The 21,918-nt window shown below is 40.2% G+C and overlaps 1 long non-coding RNA gene across 1 annotated transcript; it reads left to right on the top strand.

Annotated features, from left to right (window-relative positions):
• The first annotated feature begins 10,666 nt into the window (after positions 1 to 10,666).
• On the top strand, positions 10,667 to 19,661 carry LOC136374411 (uncharacterized). The gene is made up of 3 exons (XR_010745900.1): positions 10,667 to 10,717; positions 13,083 to 13,190; positions 18,863 to 19,661. It is a non-coding gene; the product is annotated as an uncharacterized lncRNA (long non-coding RNA).
• The last annotated feature ends 2,257 nt before the right edge of the window (positions 19,662 to 21,918 follow it).

Consider the following 21,918-nt stretch of genomic DNA (forward strand, 5'->3'; position numbering starts at 1 on the left):
ATGTTTCAGCACTCCTTTCAGCCTATGAAGGGCAGTTGTGTGCTGGGTAACCTGTAAAGCAGCAAGATCATCTATCTCCATGCCAAAACTAAAGCATCCAAAGGCAGTGAAGGCTCCAGATCTGAAGGATGAAACCGAATTTTATGTCCATAAACTCAGCAACATTGAATTCCAGGCTCCTGAAATTAACTACTTTACAATTTGGGTGTTATAACAAGTGAAATGTATTACATCCTGCACTGATGTAACCTGATCTTTAAATGTTTTCTCTACTTCAAATTATGCAATCATTATCTATTCTGGTTTAAATTCTCCCACTCTGTTGGGAGAATAATTTTATAGTAGTCAAAATATAAGCTCCTGTCTTATCTCTGAATTCAACAGCAACTCCTCCCCACCTACAGAGTACCTGGAAGTACTGAAACCAGTTTCATCTATGCCTCAGATTTCCAAACCCAGATCAGTATCTGTCAACATGCCATTTCTTTTTAATAGCTACACCCGAGTATCAAAAAGCGCCCAGAAGTACACAAAGCAGCAGCTAAGGATTATTTATTTACACTGATGGATCGATATTACAGGCTTCTCTGGACTCTAGCAGCTATGGATCAGCATTACGCCTTCTCAGCTTTGTTGTGACTACATTTATGTGTTCACCTTTTTTTGGGGGGGCGGGTGGTTTGGCATTGTTTCTCTTGTTCTCTTTGGGTTTGAGGAAAAGTTGTGTTTTAAAGCATATTTAGGTACCTTAGCTGATTTTATGTGAGGTCACTTGATATTTCCACTGCATGAACAAGTATGTTTCCTAGCATAAGAAACTTTAGAAGGGACTATTTGATTTTGAATTCTAAGGACTGTAACACTATTCATTCTTCCCTGAAAACTTTAAACTAATGTAGAAGAGTAAGATACCATTTTGAAAAGTGACTACTTTTGTAGATTTGGTGTCCTACACTTTTTATTTTCCAGTATTCTTTCCTAGAATTGTTACAAGAAGAAATGTTCCATGACTACTATAAATACAGTTAGGAGAAAAAACAGCCAGCCTAAATCATGTTTCCTTGATTTGCTCAGAATTATAAGAGTTGACACTCTTTCTGAACTATCGTTACTGAGAATGTTGCACAAAATAAGGTCTACTTCGCATTTAGCCTTTCCACACAAATACTGTGAATCTGATTTTTTAGGCAACCTGCAGAATCAGCTGGCTTTTTTCTTCCTCCTCCCAATCTTCAGACTGAAAAATTATCCAGAACTTTTATGGTTGTTTGTTTGGTTGTGTTGGTTTTGCTGTTGTTGGGGTTTTTTGGTTTTGTTGGTTTTGGTGGGGGTTTTTTGGTTGTGTGTGTGTGGGGTTTTGTTGTTGTTGTTTGTGTTTTTTGTTGTTGTTGTTTTGTTGGGGTTTGTTGTTGTTGTTGTTTTTTTACACAGTAGTAGGGGTTGAACTACAAATTGTGTTCTAAAGCTACCTGGCATTCTTTTCATCAGCTACCAAGCTGGAAAAAAAAAAATTCTAGCTGGTTCTCTAGTGGAATGGGCCTATCTATTCAGAGAGGGCCCCAACCCAAAACTTGGCTGGACCCAGAGGTTTAAAACTAGAATTCCAGAAAAAGCCTCCATTAACATTGACACCAGCAAGTACTCCAGTCTGAGACAGCCTGCAATCTGCTTGAGTCGAGAGAGCACAGCAATGGGCCATAAAGATGATTAAGGAACTGGAGCACCCCTCCCATGAGGACAATCAGAGAGCTGGGACTGTTCAGGCTGGAGAAGGCTCAGGGGAATCCCATCAATGTATATAAATACCTGCAGGGAGGGTGCAAAGAGGACAGAGCCAGGCTCTGCTCAGTGATGCCCAGTGACAGGGCTGGAGGCAACGGGCACAACCTGAACCACAGGAGGATCCCTCTGAACATCAGGAACACCTTTTCACTGTGAGGGTGACTGAGCACTGACACAGGCTGCCCAGAGAGGCTGAGGAGTCTCCATCCATGGAGATATTCAAAAGCTTCCTGGACACAGCCTTGGCAACTGGCTCTAGGTGACGTTGCTTGAGGCAGAGGGTTGAATCAAATTACTGCCAAAGGTCTCTATGAGGCTCAGGCAGCCTGGGACTGTGCAACAGAACCATGGCAGTCCTTCACATCCCATCCCTTGGAGACATCTTTCCTGCTGCCTTTTTTTATTATTATTCTGGATATTCATCACTCGGCCCAAGGTAACACTGCGCAGAGCCCTAATCACAGAATGGAACGGTTAGTTTCACCAGCCTGAGGTACCAAATACAGACTTTTTAACAAGGGATTTTGGTTTCTTCTTCCTCATTTTTCCCCTCACTAGAACTGCCAGGAATCTCTGGACACAGCAGGAGAATGCAGAAGACAGAGCCCAGATTCCCCATTCCTCCTCTTATATCTGATTCATTGGGCAGATGAGGAGTTGACAAACTGTTCTAACAGATGCAGCAATCCATCCTTACACAAACAAAGATCCCATCCCTCACTCTTTGCAGTCAGATTAAGACTTTCTAATTTCTTAATGTATATGCAGCAAAGCTGCTATTTCTCCCAACTAGTCACAATGGGAGTGTAAGTAGAAGATAATACCAGCAACAGATGTTGGATTTCTCTGACCAAATCTTTGTGGTCCATGAGACTTTTCCTCATAAAACCCCATTCAGAGCTTCTGAGCAACTTTCTCAAGACCTTCAGACAACTCAGCACTTTTTCCCCAAAGCAGAGTCCATCCAACCAAAAAAATTCTTGCCCTTGCTGAATACAAGAAATCTAGTCCATAATGTTAAAAGGATTAGTTTTTAATGTGTGTTAATTTATTGCATTTTTAGTGCCAGAAGAAATCTCTGTTTTGAGATACTACATGCTCACTTCCATTCTCACAAAAAGAAGTTTACTTACAGTAAAATAAAATTGAAAAAAAAAAAAACCTAAAACCCCATAGCCTTCTCAAAATGCAATATCTACCACTACCTCATAGATTTTTAAATTTAAGAGGCCAAAGACATCAGTGCCTCTGGACTAAGACAGAATGTAAGCCACCTTCCACAAATCAATCCATCTATCTTTTAAATTAAGGTCTTCAATAAGCTACATGGCCAGAATTATTGGAGTATCTTGTCTTTAGAAGTAAGTTATTTCAAAAATACTTCAATGAGAAAAGCATTGTGTAATTCATGGACTACTTGTGCAACTTTTCTGCCTTAAATAATTAATGCTTTTCATGGACACATATCTGAGGGACAAGGGAAAATGGATTTGTCTTTACTCTCGTAAAAATGATGGAGTACTCAAGTCCAATGAAGTACTTGAGATTGTTCAATTTCAAAATCAAAAATAAACACTAGCTAAGGAAGGAAGTTTTACATATACATTATTTTAAGATCTATTATTTTTTATAGTCATGATGCATTAATAAGTCCTTCAGCCACCATCAGAAACTTCAGGTCTAATGTCCAGCTTCCTGGACACCAGCGACACATGGAAGGTGTTATTACACCTTTTATCTCCATAAAGAAGCGGTGGCATCAAAACACCTTTAACAATTACAAAAAATCTTAAATAAAAGCAATATAGACTATACATTTCTCAGGAGGCCACAATCAAGCTTCCTGCTGTTTTGAAAATGGAACTCCCCTTATTTGCTTCAAGAACTTACAAATAACCTCTCATTATTTTTAGAGCGGACCCACATGAATTTGGCAGAATCTCCAAGTTACCTCAAAATTACAAATATCTGGTGAAATTGTTCCCAAAGTTCCGAAAGTTCCCAAATTGTTGATCTTGCATATACATTCATATCTCTGATTTAATCTCAGGCCCACACCATTCACCGATAGCTCAGTGACCACACAGGCTTAAAAGTTACTTGAGCATTCACACCTATGTTTAGAAAAAACACTAAGGGTCTAGTTTTCAAGATGAGTGGTTACAAACATTTTTGAAGCGTTTGCATTGAAGCATAATGTAGCATAATCAATGACTTTAAGTGACATATATATTTTTAAGTTTACTGCACAAGACCTTAAATAATAATCACAGAGTTGTGAAAGCTCCAAGTTCAAATGTAGGTGGAATGAGTTCTACTTCCATTGAGATGGAAACATCCTGATTGAGGATTAAAGGGCAAGAGTGGGAGGAAGAGAGGAAAGATAAGGTATGCTGTGGTATCCCGTGTTGCATAAGATGGAAAACCCAAACCTGCATCATGTATATCTGACATTTGCTGTATTAGAAACAATCACTTACAGAACACTTATTCTTCTACCTTAAACATAATTATCCTTGTCTAGCAGGAAAGAAACATCTCCAGAAAATAATAAAGAAAGAAATTGCAGCTTACAGGAATATTCTAATGTTGTTGAATGTTTAGACATCTGCCTGTTTCACACAGAAACTCAACTGTCCTGTATTTTGTCTCTCAAATTGCCTTCCTGAGCAAGAATTTTAAAATTCAAATAAGTTTAATGGTATTTCCTAATAAAAATACTAATAGAAAAACTAATAGAAAAACTTCAGTACTGTAGGCTAGCCTCCAAATCTCTACAACCACAGAAATGTCTATCATACCCAATGAGTCTCCTTTGCAGTATCAGACTTTCCAGAAATAAGTTTTCTAACTACTATCTTGTATCCAATGAAAAGGCTTATATACTGCACTTTGAAAAAAAAAAAGAAATTACCACCTTTTTTAAAAAGATCTTATTCTCTGAGAATTTTTATTTCATTTACAAAAGGTAAGCAGTGCATACCATAAACTAAAATAACTTCTTAGGGTAAAGTACCAGGCTTTTTCTCCCAAGTAAAGAAAGTTCAGCAGTTCAGAGTGACTGAATTAGAATCACCACTTTTAGCACGTTCCTACCAGATGAAATATGTTATGGTGATGTTCATTGCCAGCAACAATTTTCCCTTTAAAATCCTGAGTGTCAGTTCTCATCTCCCTGCTTTCACTCATCCATTCATAACAATTTGCTGCTTCCAAATTCCCTATGCATACAATTTCACATTCAATGTGCAGAAAGCTCAAGCTTTATCCATGTTTCCTGCTTTTCTGTAAAAAGCTCAGAAAGGCCCATCAGCTCTAAAAGGTCCCAGTCCTCCCCCATCCCTTTGGCATTACATATCACTTTTCATTTCCTACTTCCCTAAAGAAAGCAATTGACTCTGTTTTCTAGATACACCACAACTGAAATCAGGCAGTTAATGAGGATCCAAATACTCTGTTGACCACATACAGGCTGCTTTGGAGAGAAGCACACAAACCCTCTGTGCACACGGCACATAAAATTATATAAGAATCAGAAAGGAAAGTGCCAACGCAAAAGAAATACTAAATAAACCTCCTCAGGTTTTTGGAGAAACACTCTATTAAAAACTTGGCAATAGTACAGCATAGAGTGCACCTCTCCATCTTTTCTTATGGAGTTGAGATTCACAGGAAGCAGAGATCAGGATTGGAAGGAAAAAGTTGACAAAAGTTTTTTTATAAAGAAAGAAAGAATACCAGTGAATTTGAGATCAAAGACTCAATAGGAGATCCAAGCATTGCCTTTCTGATACACTGATTTTCTACTATGTCTGAAAAGGTGAATTTCTGGAAGAGTTTTAGAACTCAAGAGCTCCATCAGGTATCTGAACTTAAGTATGAAGCCCAAGACTGTCTTGAGATACAGTTCTAGGCTTTAAATAATCAAAATCCATATCCAAATCAAAAAGAAGAACTGCATAGCGCAATTTGGGAATCTCTCAGATTTCATCGTATTTTCCCATATTGCAAGTTTCTTCCATACAAAATTAATTTTGACATGGGGAAAATAACTTCTGCTGCATTATTTGGCATATTTAAACATTTTCATTATCTGCATATTTGACAAAGGCACTTTACTGACAGCTAAGCAAAAGCAAATCAAATTTCATGTGCCAAACATTATCTTAACTGCTTATTATCCTTAAACATCACCTCTAATATAGGTATATTATTATAAATAACCCTAATGTAGAGTAATTTTGTCACTGAGATGAACTACCATTAACATATTATTGAACAAGACACTGATCTGTATGCAACATGCTTTGAGTAACTCATCACCACTTAAAGACATCACTTTCAATTATGCATAATACTAAAACTGCATTGAAAACTGCTCTTGGCAAGATTGCTGGTTTAAGAGACACACTTGTCATCCCCATAATCTTTCCTCTGAGACATAAATGTATTTGGGTGGCCAGAGGCATCAAATTAAGTCACATGACAAGTCTGAAGTCAAAACAACATCAACAAGGCACAAGAGGATATTCAGCAAGGATGCTACTGTCAAGCTGAAAATTATAAAAACTGAATCCAAATAATCAAGAAATACATTATGTGCCTCACAACACAGTGAAAAGCTGATTGCCAAATAACAAGATTTCAGCCAACCAAACTGTACTTGTTGGTTCAGCAAACTACATCTAACAGAGAGAATGTATGAGATGTCAAATGCAGACAAGAGAGCTCGGTTCATTCTGTGATGAAAACTAGCTTGGCAAACTGCATCTGCTCCATGTTTTTTTACTACACAGTCAAGTTATTTAGTCTGTCAGCTGGCAGAAAGTCTTTGACTTTTAGATCCAAAGAAGAGCAATCTGAAAATTAAATATATACCGCATTATCCTACTGATAGGCTGTTTTCAGTTCTCTTTCATTAATAAAATCTCAACGACAATAATAAAATGGGGAAAAAAAAGCACATTTCAGTAATGAGATCTAATAAACCTCATTTAAAGATGGGCAAAGCTTTTCTTTTCCCTTTTTAATCTAGCCATACATTGTTGATTGTAAAAATGGATGGAACTGTTAAACAGTAGCCACAATAGCAATTTATAGAATCTACTCAAGCTCAGAGATATTAGTAGTTCACATTTATCTGCTACTGCAAGTAATGACTGGATGATTTGCATCACTGCTCAGTACATTCTGCTGCAGAGATGTACAGTCCAAAGCAACAGTTGACTGTAAAGATCTGGACAGATCATCCACCAGGAACTACTAGTTTGAATTAATTCTTTCCTACCTCCAGATCTTACACAGCAAGACTAGTCAATGGCAAACAGCTACAGCAGTTTTTCATCACTGGAAAACCTCAGCACTTGCTCATGAGCAAGTGATGACAGTAAGATCCCTTTAGTTACCAATGCTGAACTATGTTTTAAGCAAGACAATTTGTTGACAACTCAGTTGAAAAAATCCTGGGAAAGTGCTATATCAAAGAGCTTTGAGAGGCAGCTTTGGAAGGAAAGTGGGTCTCCTTTACTTAAAGACCCACATCTGAACTGAGTATTCCACAACTACCATAACACTGCTAAGACTTGTATTTTCACCAGGTCAGCCTAAGAGATTTTTCAGATAACAAAACCCAGGAACTACAACAAATAAGAAACAGGTCAACCTGTCAAACTTACAGATGCAATTATTTTTCAAGTCGTTTATAGCAAAAATCAATAGTATCCCACCTAAATTTCTCCTTTTAAAAAGTACTATTTCATCCCAAACATCAATGTTCAACAAAGAGAGTTACAGTATAGTAACAGAAGGAAGAAAACCTAAATGCAAACCTGCAATAATTAGCCTTTTATTTCATTATTTAAACAGTGTGTGCACAAGAACATTGAAGCTCAGTGATAAAACGAACAGCACTTATATTAAGAGAGACATAGCAGCCAAGGCAAAATACAGCTGAAATAGGAAGGTGAACTTCAGCACAAACTGGTATGTGAGAGAGATGGGGATTCAGCTTCATGTATCAAACTAACATGACATTCATGTCAGGTTTTTGATCCCTTTAAGTCACCATGAATGGCAAGTCACTACTTTTGCTTTTTAAAATGCTGATGAAGACCTTGCCCAGAATAAGACTGAGACCATTTTGCACCATCACTTCTTTAATCTCCATAAAATTCTGCAGACAATGCAGAACATATGCTTATGTGACAGCATAAAAACACCTGGGATACTAATGCTATCACCCTGTTATGTACTTGATCAACCTGAATTAATTGAAGAGGCACATAAATATTTTCCAACTCATTGACACTAGTCATAAGCGAAGTAAGGAAAAACCTTCTAAAGGCAGAGGAGGAAATGGCAGGGTGGCAGACTACTTTTTTGTGCTCCCTCTTCTTCCACAGCTCCCAGTAAGTACTTGATCCCTGAAGAAGTGTAAGCATATTTGGATGTTCACTCCATGTATATGTGCTAGCACCTTGTAGAAAGCTTTCAGCATCCAGGTAGACGCCGAACTCTACATATTATGTCTTTTATAAATTCTGTGACCCATAGATAAATAGAGGAATTAATTTTGTCTTTCAATCACAGCTAGAGCATTTGTTACTCTCTCAACACACAGCTATGACAAGACACTGACCCAACGGGAGGTTTAAAAAACAGACAAGATCATACTTAGCATTAGCAAGAGCAAAGAACAAAGGACAGATCAGCTCCCAGTACCAGGAACCCCAGCACTTACACTTCTTCACTTACAAAGAGTTAAATGCTTACTGAAACATTCCCCTTGGAGATAACAAAACCACAAAGAAAACAAATGCATACCATGAATGACTGCCAGGAGAGAAACTCTGAAAAGTCTTACTGGGGCTGTTTAAGATGTCATCACCTGCTGCCTCAGTACAGCATCTAACAAAATCACAGGATTTTTAGGGTTGGAAAGGACTTCTGGAAATCATCTAGTCCAAAGCCCCTGCCAAGACAGGGTCACCTGGAGCAGATGACATAGGAATCCATCCAGGTGGGTTTCAAATGTCTCCAGAGAGGGAAATTCCATGACCTCCCTGGGAAGCCTGTTCCAGTAGTCTGCCACCCTCAAGAGAAAGAAGTTCCTCCTCATTTTGAGGTGGAAATTCTTGTGTTTATGGCCATTGCTCCTTGTCCTTTTAACTAGGCACCACGGTCTTGACACCTGCCTTCGAGATATTTAGGTGCACGGATAATAAGATCCCCTCTCAGACTTCTCTGGACTAAAACACCCGGCTTGGACAACTGTTCGCACAAATTTACTTTCAGCAGTTTAAATTAAATGAACGCGCCCAACTGCACACTGGAGAGAGCAGCAACCATGTGCTAGCACGGCACAGGACAGTCGGGAAGAACAACACGCTAAAACATTCCTGCTACATTTGCCAGCGCTCATCTTCCATTCCGCACGACACAACAAAAACCCGCATCTTACTCGTGAAGAGAGCAGAGAGCAGCGAGACGAAAAATCACTTTCGCACCGCTATTTCGAAATCGACTCGGCCCCGTCAGGCCGGGCGCCAGCTGCTCGCTCCACAGGTGAAGTTCGCGGGGGGCGGGCGGCAGCGCCGAGCCGTGCCCGCCGGGCGCCGCATCCCACGGCGGGCGCGCTCCCCCCGCGGCCGGCAGCGCCCGCCCCGCCCGCGGCTGCACCGCGCACCTCGGCCCGCGAGGGATCAAAGCCCGCCGCCGTGACAGCCCGGCGGGGACCAAAAGGGCCCGTGTCCTCCTCGGGGGCCACCGCCGCAGCCCCACGAGGCCCCGGGCCGGAGCCTCGCCCGGGCCGCCGCCGCACTCACCAGGAGGACGGAGCCGCGCACCACCTCGGAGACGCTCTGCCGCAGCTCGGCCGCCGTGCCGGGCTTGCTCAGCGCCCGCGTGAACTTCCGAGTCTCCGGAGCCACGAGTGCCATGGCCGCTGCCTCCGCGCTCCCTCTCTCCCTCACCGCGGGGCCGCCGCAGCCCTCTCGGCGCGGCCGCCGGCCGGACGGACAGCCGGACAGCCGGGGGTGGCCGTCGGGGGGCGGGCACGGAGCGCGGCCCCGCCGCCGCCGGGAGCCGCGGGCAGCCCCTCCCTCCCCGCCTGCCTCCCTCCCTCCCCGCTTCCCTCCCTGCCCCGATTGGCGCGGCCGCCAGCGGGGCGGGGGGCGGGGCCTCGCCGTGCCCACCTGTTCCCGCAGCGCCGCTCTGATTGGCCGCCGGCTTACCTGCCCGGCTGCGGCTCCGCGCTCTCATTGGCCCGGCGCGGACCCGGGGCCGCGGCGGGGCGGGGCCGGCCCGAGCCGGAAGTTGCCGCCTGCCGAGCGGCCCCGCCCCGGCGGGAGCGGCGGCCGTGGCGGCTCCGTCGCGGCTCCTCGGCCGGGCTCTGCCTGCCCGCGCTCTGCCTCGGCGGCCCCAGCTGCTCCTGCTCCCACCTGCGCGGGCGACGGAGTCATCCTGCCCCTCTGTTCGCCCCTGGGGAAGCCGCATCTGAGTGCTGTGTCCAATAGAGCGCACCAGAGTCCTGGAGCGGGTCCAGCGGCGGGGAACAAAGATGATGAGGGACTGGAGCATCTCTCTTATGAGAAAAGGCTGAGGGAGCTGGGCCTGTTCAGCCTCGAGAAGACTGAGACGGGACCTCATCAATATTTATCAGTATTGAAGGGAGGATGCCGAGAGGATGGAGCCAGGGCTGTGCTCGGTGGTACTGAGCAACAGGACAAGGGGCAACGAACAGAGACTGATGCACGGGAAGTTCCACCTGGATATGAGGATGAACTTCTTTACTCTGTGTGTGACCGAAAACTGGAAAAGGTTGCCCAGAGAGACTGAGGATTCTCGCTCACGGGAGATACTCAAAACCGCCTGGACACAGTCCTGTCTGTGCCCTGTGCTCTGGGATGACCCTGCTTGAGGAGGGAGGTTGGATCAGGTGTCCCACCGTGATCCCCTTCAGCCTTCTCCGTTACATGATTCTGTACATGTAGACACACATGCACATGGAGCGAGTGAAAGAGTGCAAAACTTTGGAAAATGGTTGCTGGAGCTGCGGCACCCACCGTGTGGTATGAGCGTGTGCATTGCTCATGCATCCAACTTTTTCTCTAGGGCTTTCCTTTGTACTTTTTTGCCCTCATAAATATTATCTATTTGTAGGTAAAGCTGCACATTTGTCCTTATTTGAGTAAGGATCACAAAGGAGATGAGGGCTCTGGAGCATTTCTTAGGAGGAGAGAATGAGGGAGCTTGGCCCGTTTAGCTTAGAGAAGACTGCAAAAGGATCTCATCAATGCATATAAGTGTCTCAAATACACGTGTTGAAAGGATAATGCCAGACACTTCAGTGGTGCCCAGCAACAAGAAGAGGAGCAATGGCCATTAAACACAAGAATTTCCACCTCAAAATGAGGGAGAACTCTTTTCCATTGCGGGTGGCAGACCGCTGGAACAGGCTGCCAAGGGAGGTCACCTGCTCCAGGTGACCCTGTCTTGGCAGCGGGGGTTGGATTAGATGATCTCCAGAAGTCCTTTCCAACCCTAAGGGTTGGATTCTGTGAAAGTGTGGATGCCTCTAGCATGCTTAATTACCATGAATTCCTGCTGAGAGGCTGGCTGGCAGCGCTGCTGGAAGGTATGCAGGCATTAGACACGTTTAAATGCCTGGAGCATTGGAGAGCATTAGAGCTTGTGCACCTTTATCTTCTTAAGCACCTTTTAATGCAAACCAACAACACTTCTCTGCGCTGAATATACACCTTACCACTGAGGCAGGGAGGGAGGAACTGAGTGCTGTGGACAAGGAGTAAGGGGGCTTTCAGGTGGAAAAAAAGGAGCATAAAGTGTTTGTGTTAGGAGGATGCATACTCAAGAAATCCTGCTGGATAAAGGGCCTACGTTTTTGGCTGCTCCACAGATACATCTGTAACTAATAAGATTCCAAGTAATTGAGGTAATTCCTTCAGAAAGACAGAGGATAAAAAAAATGTTCAAATGCACAAATTTGTATCTTACACAGAGTTTTTGTCCTTGAAGGATCTTTCCTACAGATACTCTGCAGACCTGCATCAAAGGCTCATTTATTCAAATGCACAAGCTGGGATTTTTTAGTAGGATGTCTGTCACAATTTGAGTGTTCAAACTAGTTTATACCTTCAGAAAGACATAATGTGCAGAGAGTGTGAATTGCTGGGCTCAGTAAAGATCACTAGAGTTTCTGTTTCCACAAGTCCCAGACCTGGTGTATTTATGAGTCAATGTTTAGGCTGATAAATCAGAAAATTGCATACTGGTGAGAGGGATTATCTGAATGCAGAACTGGATGAGCAGCTATGTAAACATTTAGCTAAAATGAGCTATCTTACTTTTACCTTTTTGATTTTTTGTATCTCAATCTGTAGGATATGTCTAGATCTCAAACCTCTACAAGTAAACATGCCCTAGATTTTATATAAATAATAGATGATACTTTTCTAAAATTAAATAATGTGTTATTTTCAGAGCTCTCAGGTGCTTTAAATTCTGACAATTCTGATCAAAATAAAAATAGTCTAATCTAGAGATTTTAATGGTTGCTTGAATGTAAAATGGCATAATTTAACTATGTTTGTTATCTGTAAACAGTTCTCATGTACATTATGCATTTTCTTGGAAAAGAGACAGTGTTCCAAGTCTGAAAAAACTCTGAATGACACCTGTGTAGGTAGACATATGTAGGAGAAATAGGTAAATGATAGTTTACTTAAGAAAACTATGCAGGATACCCCAAAAATGAGGTTATGACAATCATCAGAGTTTCTTTTCAGCTAAACACATTCAGTTAAAGAAAAAAAAAAGAAAGTGACAATTCTGTGTATAAAACAAAAGGAAAAATATGCAAGCTGATGAGCAGAAATAGTAAATTACAGTTGTGAAATTATGACAGTGACTAATAGTAGCTAAATATAGGAATGAAAAGTCTTGGATCATTGCCTAAAGGGCAAGGGGAATAATTTTTTTAAAACATAAGATCAAGACAGAAAAATATCTAGACAATGGCATGGTTTCCTTGCTAGTTTGAAATACACAACTTTCAGTAACAATGGCAATACATAAAAGCATTTATTTTTTAATAGGAACCTGGATAGTACAGTAATACTTCATGGATGTAATTGCAAATGTTTTATTCAATCAGTAAGGATGCTAAATAGCAACTGGTAAAGGTTAAAACATTTAAACTTTCAAGACTGAATAAGTTATGGCACAGAATTTTATCAGATTCGAAATCATTCCTGGTAATAATTGAGCTGTGTTTTTTCCAGAAATGAAGAAGAGAAACTGATTTGGTGTCCATTAGAAGTGGAAAGCAAAGGAAGTTTGGAGCTAAAATAACATGACAAGAATCTTTGGCAAAATCATGGAAGCCAAAAGTAAGAATCACATGAAGGAATTAAAGAATTAATGAGTTTTGATATTAGAAATATCAACATGATTTGCTGAAATTTAGGCCTGTTGCTTAATGGGATTAGTATTTTACCTGGCAATGGTCCCTGTATAATTATGAGTTTCTATGACAACATTATGGTATATTCTATTGAATGCTAATATTCTATTCAAAAATAGTTTTATACAAAACTTGCAACATAGCTTTATCTGAACAACAACAAAAAAAAATAGATGCAGCTATAAATATTTACAGGAAAGAAAGGCATCTAAGTACAAAGAATATTTTAAAGTCAAATTATAGAGGTGTTACAGTGTGGTTATGAACAACTCAAAAAGATTCATGCTGATGGTAGAAACTTTGGATTTAAAAGTGAAGGAATATTAAGAAGTAGTAATGATGATGTTATATATGTCATTCATCAAACTTTTACTGAAATAGTGGTATTGCATTTTAACACAAATGATTGACAAACTGGGAAAGGCAGGAAAATCTGCTTTGCAGTGAGAGAATGAAGAAGCATCTGTCTAGCTTATACAAAACCTTGATCATAATGTGCTAGGATTTGCAAGAGAATTTCAAATATTAAAAGTCTCTTTAATCTGTCAGCTAAGATGACAGTGAGAACCAATAAATGGCAGGTGAAATTATTCTCATGTAGAGTAACATCCTTCTCTTTTAGCCACAAGAGGAGTTATTTGGTATTATCCCTAAGGACTCACTAAGCTCTATTTCCCAATTTCTAAATTAAGATTCAATAGCTTTTCTAAATCCTGTGATCCAAGTCATCCCTCAAGTTATGGGCTCCAAGCAAAGCTCACATTATAAAATGTCTTGGCTTTTGCTGCTGTGGAAGTCAAGATGATCATAACCTTTCTGGCCTGACAATCCTTTCAGCTGGGAAAGAGCTGTTGAGCTAAAGGTCACCGAAAGTACCGATCTCCTCACTCTTGTGACTGGTGACAGGACTTGAGGAAACAGCATGAAGCTGAGTCAGGGGAGGTTTAGGTTGGATATCAGGAAACGTTCACCTAGAGGATGGTTGGGCACTGAGCAGGCTCCCCAGGGCACAGCACCACAGCACCAGCCTGACAGAGCTCGAGAAGTGTTTGGACAATGCTCTCAGGCACATGGTGTGACTCTTGGGATGCCCTTTGCAGGGCCAGGAGATGGACTTGATGATCCTTATGGGTCCCTTCCAACTCAGCTTATTCTCTGATATGGCCAGAGTACATGCTAAAAGATCAGAGGAAGCAAGGGTGTACTCACTAAATATTAGCTAAGCAGACAGTCAGAGGTTTTACAAATAATAAACAGCTTAAGAATGGATGTTAAAATCCAGAGAAGATGTAGGGAGATTTCTGGTTGGGTTGTTTTTTTGTGGGCTTTTTTTTTGTTTGTGGGGTTTTGTTTCTTTTGGTTTTGTTTTGGGTTGTTTTTGTTGTTGGGGTTTTGGTTGGGGGGTTTTTTTGTTGGTTTTTTTGGGGGGGGTTTTGTGGGGTTTTTTTGTGGTTTTTTTTTTTTTATTTTGGTGGTCTAAAAGGCAGAAGCATAAAAAGCTACATTTTGATAGCATTTTATCTGTAATTTAAAATTAGTTACTATTTTTCTATACTTGTAAAAGTTAAATTAAAACAATACTGCTGATAGGTAGATATTTAGCATCTTCAAACACTCCAGTGATGTGCTGGAGTAGGTTTATGTGAGCTCCTTTTTAAAATTCTCCCAAAGCCTGTAAAGAATAATGGAGTGTTTTTGCTTCATTTGGCTAAGACTGACTTTGTCCCAGATACAGCTAATCTACCCTTCCAAATATTATACAAGCAGTCCACACAGATATTTCTGAATAGCAGCATTTAGTTCTTCCCCCACCGCCCCCAGTGGAACATAGGAGAGTGCCAAAGTTTATGTACAGAAAGGTACAAGCATTTAAAAATTACTTTGATTATACAACACTGATCTCTTCTCCTCCATGAAATCCATAATATGCCTTTTTAAGATAACACCATTTTTTTATCAGATGGTGTCCTTAAGAAGTCTACAAAGTTCATCCTAAATGTAAATACCTGAAAAACAGCTGGTTAGTGTAAGATAGAATAAATACATATTTCCACTGAGGAGATACACCATAAATTACTTTGAGGTTGTTTCCTTTGATTATATTAGTAAAAAAAATGCACATACGTGATTCTGCTGCTCATAAATGGAAATGCAAAAATTATTTTGGTTTATTCCTTACCTGGAAATCTGCCTATATCATGAGGTGAAAGGAAGGAGCATTTTGTGGAATTGGAAGTTTTTCTGTAATTTCCAGCATGTTACTGCTCATAAAACTACATCCATTGCCTGCTTTGCAGAATGATGTAATTAATTTCAGTGGAACTCTGTGTTTTAGGCTTAGTTCTTGTAACTCTGCCACTAAAAACTTGAGGAAGGACCAAGTAAATATTCTATGATCTTTCTACCCATTCATGTGCAATTTTAAAAGCTCCTTTTTCCAGTTTTATTTCTCATGTTCACCAGAGGTATTATAAAATTGATATAAGCAAACAAAATCTTGCTCTGCGCTGATGCACAGCATAACTGTAGCTTCCTTTTTTCTTAAAAGTGGAGGTGATGGTACCTCCCATGACCTGGGTGAACTCCAACCAGGATAACTACAGTTCCATATAAATAAATTCCTATGCAAGTTCACCAGGATACAAAATAATTAACTTTCTGTCTTTTCTACTGACTCCTAAGACAATTATGACATTTCTTTCAGTTTATCAGTCAATCAGTTTCACTCAGGCTTCTGGCATAATATTTGTTCTTCAGCATTAGTTGTAAGAATCTACCCATGAGTATTGCTAACATCTTTTGGAGAGTTAGTTATGCAACATGAGCTGAGTTCCACATAATTTGCTTCTATATCTAATGGAGGATGACAACTGTGGGATTTTTAACCTGATAGAAAATTGATGCAAGACTTCTGCATGCCTGCTCTGATTTTGTTTTAGTTTATTTTGGTTTGTCTAAACTCAGTTTTTCTTGGACCAAGTTAATAAAGCCTACACTCAACAAAAGTAAAAATAGATGCATAATGTTTGGTACCAATAAACTCGTATTTTTAAATTATTTAGAGTTTAACTTTTACAATTTAAAATGTTTATTTACCTTCACAGCTTTCTGTGAACTGCTGTTAGGATTGCTGTGTTACTTTAAAGAGATGTTTCATGTCATGCCATGACCACCAGCAGCTGCTTAAGAGCCTGCCATGGGATACATCTTCCTTTTATCATCAGTGTAAAGATCGTTGAAACCTTTAGAAGAGGATTTCTCTTCTCAGTAGGGATGGAGATTTCCAGCTAAGCCAGACCATATGCTGATTCCTGGATTTCTTATCTGTAATCAGTCCTTCTTTGATGTTGTCAAAGACATTTCCATTAAAACTACAGAATAATTCTACTTCATCAGTGTTCATGTGCAGTATTTATTATTATGAGACTGCATCCCTTACTACACAAATCAGTAATTCATTTCTTGCAGTGTTAGTGTTTGTGATTCCCCACCCACTTTAAACTAGAGCAGCATAGAGGAGATGGCTGATAACCTCTTAACACATAAAAGTACTGACAAGGTCTCCTGCAGACACTGTAATTCAAAGTAGTCTGTGCGAACACAAATCCTCTATTATTGACTTGCCTGCTCATTCCCTTCGTCTGACATAGCTCACATTTCTTCCATTCTGAGTAGGTAACTTCTTCCTACTCGAAGAATTTGGATAAGTGTTCCTTGTTTCGAGGTCAGTTTAGATACAGTTTCAAGAGGGAGAGAAATAAATTATCTTGAGAAATAAATAATAGGACGTGATCTGTATTCAGCAAAGCAACTGAGCAGTGATTGTTTACACTACAGATGAGTCCTAAAGCTCACAGTTTTTACCTCCATGGCAGAGGAACTGATGCAGTGGAGATCCTTGCTGGCACCAGGGAACAGTTTTCACCATATGCTGTTCACAAGAAAAGGAAAACACTTTTTCTTTTTTTTTTTTAATTTTTTTTTTTTTTTTTTTTTTTTTTTATATAGCATGCTTGTCCAATATCTGTTCAAGTAGTGTATTTAGGAGCTTGTTTCTCTGGTATAAATTTATACTCTTAAATGCTAGGCTTTGGTTCCTGGGCTTTCTTCCTTGCCAGTTCTTCTGGCTGTCATTTGTAATAAATATAGTCACAGTAAGAAACACTGTCACAGATAAATGCAGTATACTGTCATAAAATAAAAATATTATAGAATATCGTATTGTAAAGATTTATATTTTAATACAACATACAGCTATTAAAAATAACTGCACAATTGCTAATTTCTACTGGCTAAGGGTTTGGTTTGGCAGATTTTGAAACTGCTTGCTGTGGTTGGCTTACACAAAGTAACTCGGTGGAAGCAGTTTTTAAACTTTTTAAAGCAACTTGTAAATAGCTGCAGGGCAATCTCAAAACAAAGTTAAACAAAACAAAAAAAGTCAAGCAAACCTGAAAACCAGTATATATCCAAAACCAAAAGAAAATATTTAAAGTGTTTGAAAGTTTCCTGTGCCTTTATAATTTTTGCATATTTGTAGCCTATGATGGTATACCACAACAATAAGCCTTATTCACATGGGGAACCACAATGACATTACTAGAAATAATCACATGAGGAGCAGCTGCAAGAATGAATTTGTGGATGTAGTGTAGATAAGAAAATTGTAAAATGGAATGCTGGAATTATCATGACTAGTACAGAAGATAAGGGAAAAATCAGACATCTTTCTAAGAAATAAAAATACTGAGACATTTAAATACTTCATAATCAATCCTCAACTATATGACAGACTGAATTTATAACCTGATGCAACACTATGTAAGACAATATCTCCTAATCAAGATAATAACTCAAACCTTTATTCCAAACCTTTCAAATGTGACCAGTGATCATGTGACTTAGGATAAAAATCTGACTTCTTAGAAGGACAGTTGAAATTTTTTAGTTGTTAAGCACACTGGTCTTGGAGGAGGATCCCTGTGAGTGAATCAGATTCCACTGTCTCCTATTTTCCTATGAAATATGATGAATGGAAGCTCATGAGCATTTGTCAGCCTTCCTTTGTGAGGGCAAAGGAAAAAGGTCATTTTAAGTTTGATTTCCTAGACTTTCCTGCTGTACTGTTTTGTATGTATTTAGGTTGTTTCAAAAATGCAAACAAACAAACAGAAAAGAAATCTACATTTAAAACTGATCTTGTTTGCTATATAGGATTTACATCACTTAGATGTTACTCCTCTGTCCCCCAAAACCTACCCAACAGGCCTTGCATTTAATTTTAATTGCATGTGATCAAAATTATTTGTCAACAAAATGATTGGGTTACTCTCTGTTTGAAAGCCACAGCTGTCTTGTTATGTGTAGTAGTATCTGTAGCAACCATAAAACTTAAGAGCCTTCCAGAAGCCTGTTAAGCAATGTGAGTAATACATTTTTGTTTGGGTTTGTTGGGGTTTTTTTTTTTTTTTTTTTTTTTTTTTTTTTTTTTTTTACTCATGGAAAAATGTGCGCCTGCTGGAATGTTTTGGCTGCTTTTTAATAATACATATTCCATCCATTCATCCACCAATATACTGGGGGGTTTTTTTCTGTTAGACAAGAGAAATTCACAGAAAAAAGCCTTCAAAGCCTTTGGTGTAGAGTGGGGAACTAATTTCTGGAGGTCCCTGGAAGACTCTGTCTCCTCCATCAGAGTCTTTTTCTCTGTAGAAAAGTCTCACGTGTCAGAAGATGGAGCAGCCAAACCCGGATTTATTTTGGAGCCATGTTGTCCTTAGGTTCTCTCCTAAACACTTCCCAGCTGTCCTCTAAACTGATAAATCCTTCAGGAGTTAACATGGCTTATATTCCAAATACAAAAGCAGTTGTAAGGAGACACAGGGCCACAGATTTACTGGCACATTCCAGGCGCTGCAGCAGTGGTAAATTGTCTGTAAAACTCACATTTGTGATGCAACCAACCATATAAACAAATATGCTATTTTAATATTTTACATATATAATCAGTAAGCAAACATAAAGCCTTGTGTTTGTAACTTCTTCTGACACAAATTTTGTTTCCATTTCTCAGCATGGCTTTTCAATCCCATAACAGTTGAGTAAAATTCCACTAAGTAAAAATGCTCCGGCTTTCAACAAGCTTTGCATTTATTTAAAAAAAAAAACCAAACCCTAATATGTTGGGCAGTGTCTTCAGCCCTTATCGTCTTTCAGATCTATGTTCAAATTAACAGACAGAGAGGGTCAAATAAACTGTCCTCTGTCCCTGTGGCTCATTCAGTCAGCATTCCAGCCCTGTCCTTCCTCACTTTCTCACTTTCTCAGGGTCATCTCCTTGCATCTTAATTTAAAGAAAATGGGTCATGTAAGTTTGCAGAGCACAGATCAGTTTGGAATACCATCTGTCCTGAAGCATCGTCCCTAGATTCTTTGTTTGCTGAGACTTACTAAATCATGCCTCAGTTTCTTTAGATTTTCTATTATGCTCTAGTTAACTTCACTCATAATTTTTAATTATCTAAAATACCATTTTAAGAAAAAGCCATGTAATTAGGAAACCTGGAAAGAAGTACAAAGTAAATTTTTACCTGTTTCAAGAATTGTACATGTTCGTAATAAATTTAAAAGAGAAAGTGCCATAAACTGAAAGGATTGTTGGAAAATGCTGCTTTAGGTAGATAATCCAGTGTAAAGCGAAAGAAACAGACCGAAAACCAGTTAGAGCTTAGGATCAGATAGAGAGGGGGAAAAAAACTTGCAAATATACCAAAACAATGTAACAGAAAGGGAAAAGAAACAAAGTATTTAAGCTGGCTTTAGGACTAAGCATAAGAGGAATGGTGTAAAGGAAATTCTGACTTCCAGTTAACAATCCTGCTGCTACATTTTTAACTTCTTGTAATTGTAACCTAAGAGTTTCCTGGAAGCTGCTAGCACGGAAGCACATTCAGCCTACAGAAAGGCAAGTTTTGCAAGCCAAACATTTTACTTGCTGTTAAAATCAACTCGAAATCTGCATTTAGTCCGTTTTTTGTAATACCACATCACAATGGGTATTATAAAGCTCCAGCGAATCACGGTAAATGGTTACAGTACTACTGCCCTGTGTCACCTCTGCTTTGAAAATTAACCCTTCTCTTGCCAACAACTATTAGTTAAGACAGGAAAGAGTGAATATCTCTGATTTAAAGAACAGAATGAATGTGCTAGAAAACAGGCTGTGCCTTTCCACACAGGAGAATATTTTGTTCCAGCAGCCAGAGGAGCTAATGAAACCTAGTGGCCAGCTCCCTGAGCACAGGTGTGAGCAGTGCTTCAGGGCAGCCTCACAACATCCTTCCCCCAGCAATACATGTCCCCCAGCTGCCACCATAGCATGGCATTCCCAGACAGCTCTCCAGGAGCCTTTCCACAGGCTGAGCTTCCCTTAAGCCATACCTTGTGTCATCTCCAGGTGTGGCAATGCTCGTGTAAACTCTAGTGTGGAAAAGTCAGTTAGGTCTGTAGCACTCCATGGAAGAGGCACTGAGGCACTGGGTTGTGCCAGACATGGTGTATTGCTGAAAAATGTTAAAGGAGAAAGTACTGTGATGGTTGAATGCTGCAAAATCTGAACTTCAGATACTGGATAACAAAGCCTGCTAAACCTGTGACTTTTATGATCATATAACTATTTTTCCGGTGGCAAAGAATTGGCAGAATGCCCTTGGAATGCCCCAAGAGCAGCACAATCAGAGACCATCTTGGCTATGGCAATAGCCAGGCATATGCTAGAAGGAGTGTAAGCTTATTTGGATTTGTGCTGAGTCCTGGAGAGCTACATCTGCAGTCTTGAGGAAGCTGCAAATTTCCAGTAACCTTGGGATCCCACCAGAGGCTTTGCATGTGACTTCCATGGGGCAAAGGCCTAAGCAGATTAGATGGTTTGGTTGTATTTTCAAAACAATGTAGACATTGAAGTTGGGGTACATACAATTCACCACCTAAATAGTTGCCTAAACCCCACCCTGTGAATGAAGGACAGCAATAAGTATCTCCACAGGGCCCTTGGTTGGATCTGCTTCAGCCATCTGCCTTAGAGTGAGATGAGCTGCTCTCTGCAGGTCCCTTTCTGACCCTCAGTGCTAAAGGAAGCCAAATGCAACTGGTGTAGATATGGACATCCATCTTTTAGATACCTAACTTTCCTCCCCTCCACTCTCCTATGATTCCCTCCCAAGCTGTAGCCTGAGGAGGACAAGAATGTGAAACTGAAACCTTGTTAGGGATATTGATAGGACATTCTCACACCATATAGTCAAAATAAGTTTTAAAGTCACAGGGTAGCTCCTCTTCTTGATAAAGTTGTGTCAATGAAGTCAGGACAGGGCATATAACCCACACTCCTTACAAAACAAATACAGGATTGTGATCTGAACTCCTTCTGTGTAGTAATTTCCTTTGACACTTCACACTGTTTTTTTCTGTACTTTTCATTTGGAGATGCACTATGGAATAAACTTTCTTCTGTTTCATACTCAGAAATACACACTAACAACACACCCTTGCCATGTAGCCTTTGGGAGTCCTGAGATCAGGCCTGGATTTCATACACTTAAAAAGGAGGTGGGGGGAAAAGAAAGTAGGAAAGTTACTCAAGGTAGTATTTGAAT

This window comes from Sylvia atricapilla, chromosome 2, assembly GCF_009819655.1.
Source record: "Sylvia atricapilla isolate bSylAtr1 chromosome 2, bSylAtr1.pri, whole genome shotgun sequence".
Classification (NCBI taxonomy): Eukaryota; Metazoa; Chordata; class Aves; order Passeriformes; family Sylviidae; genus Sylvia; species Sylvia atricapilla.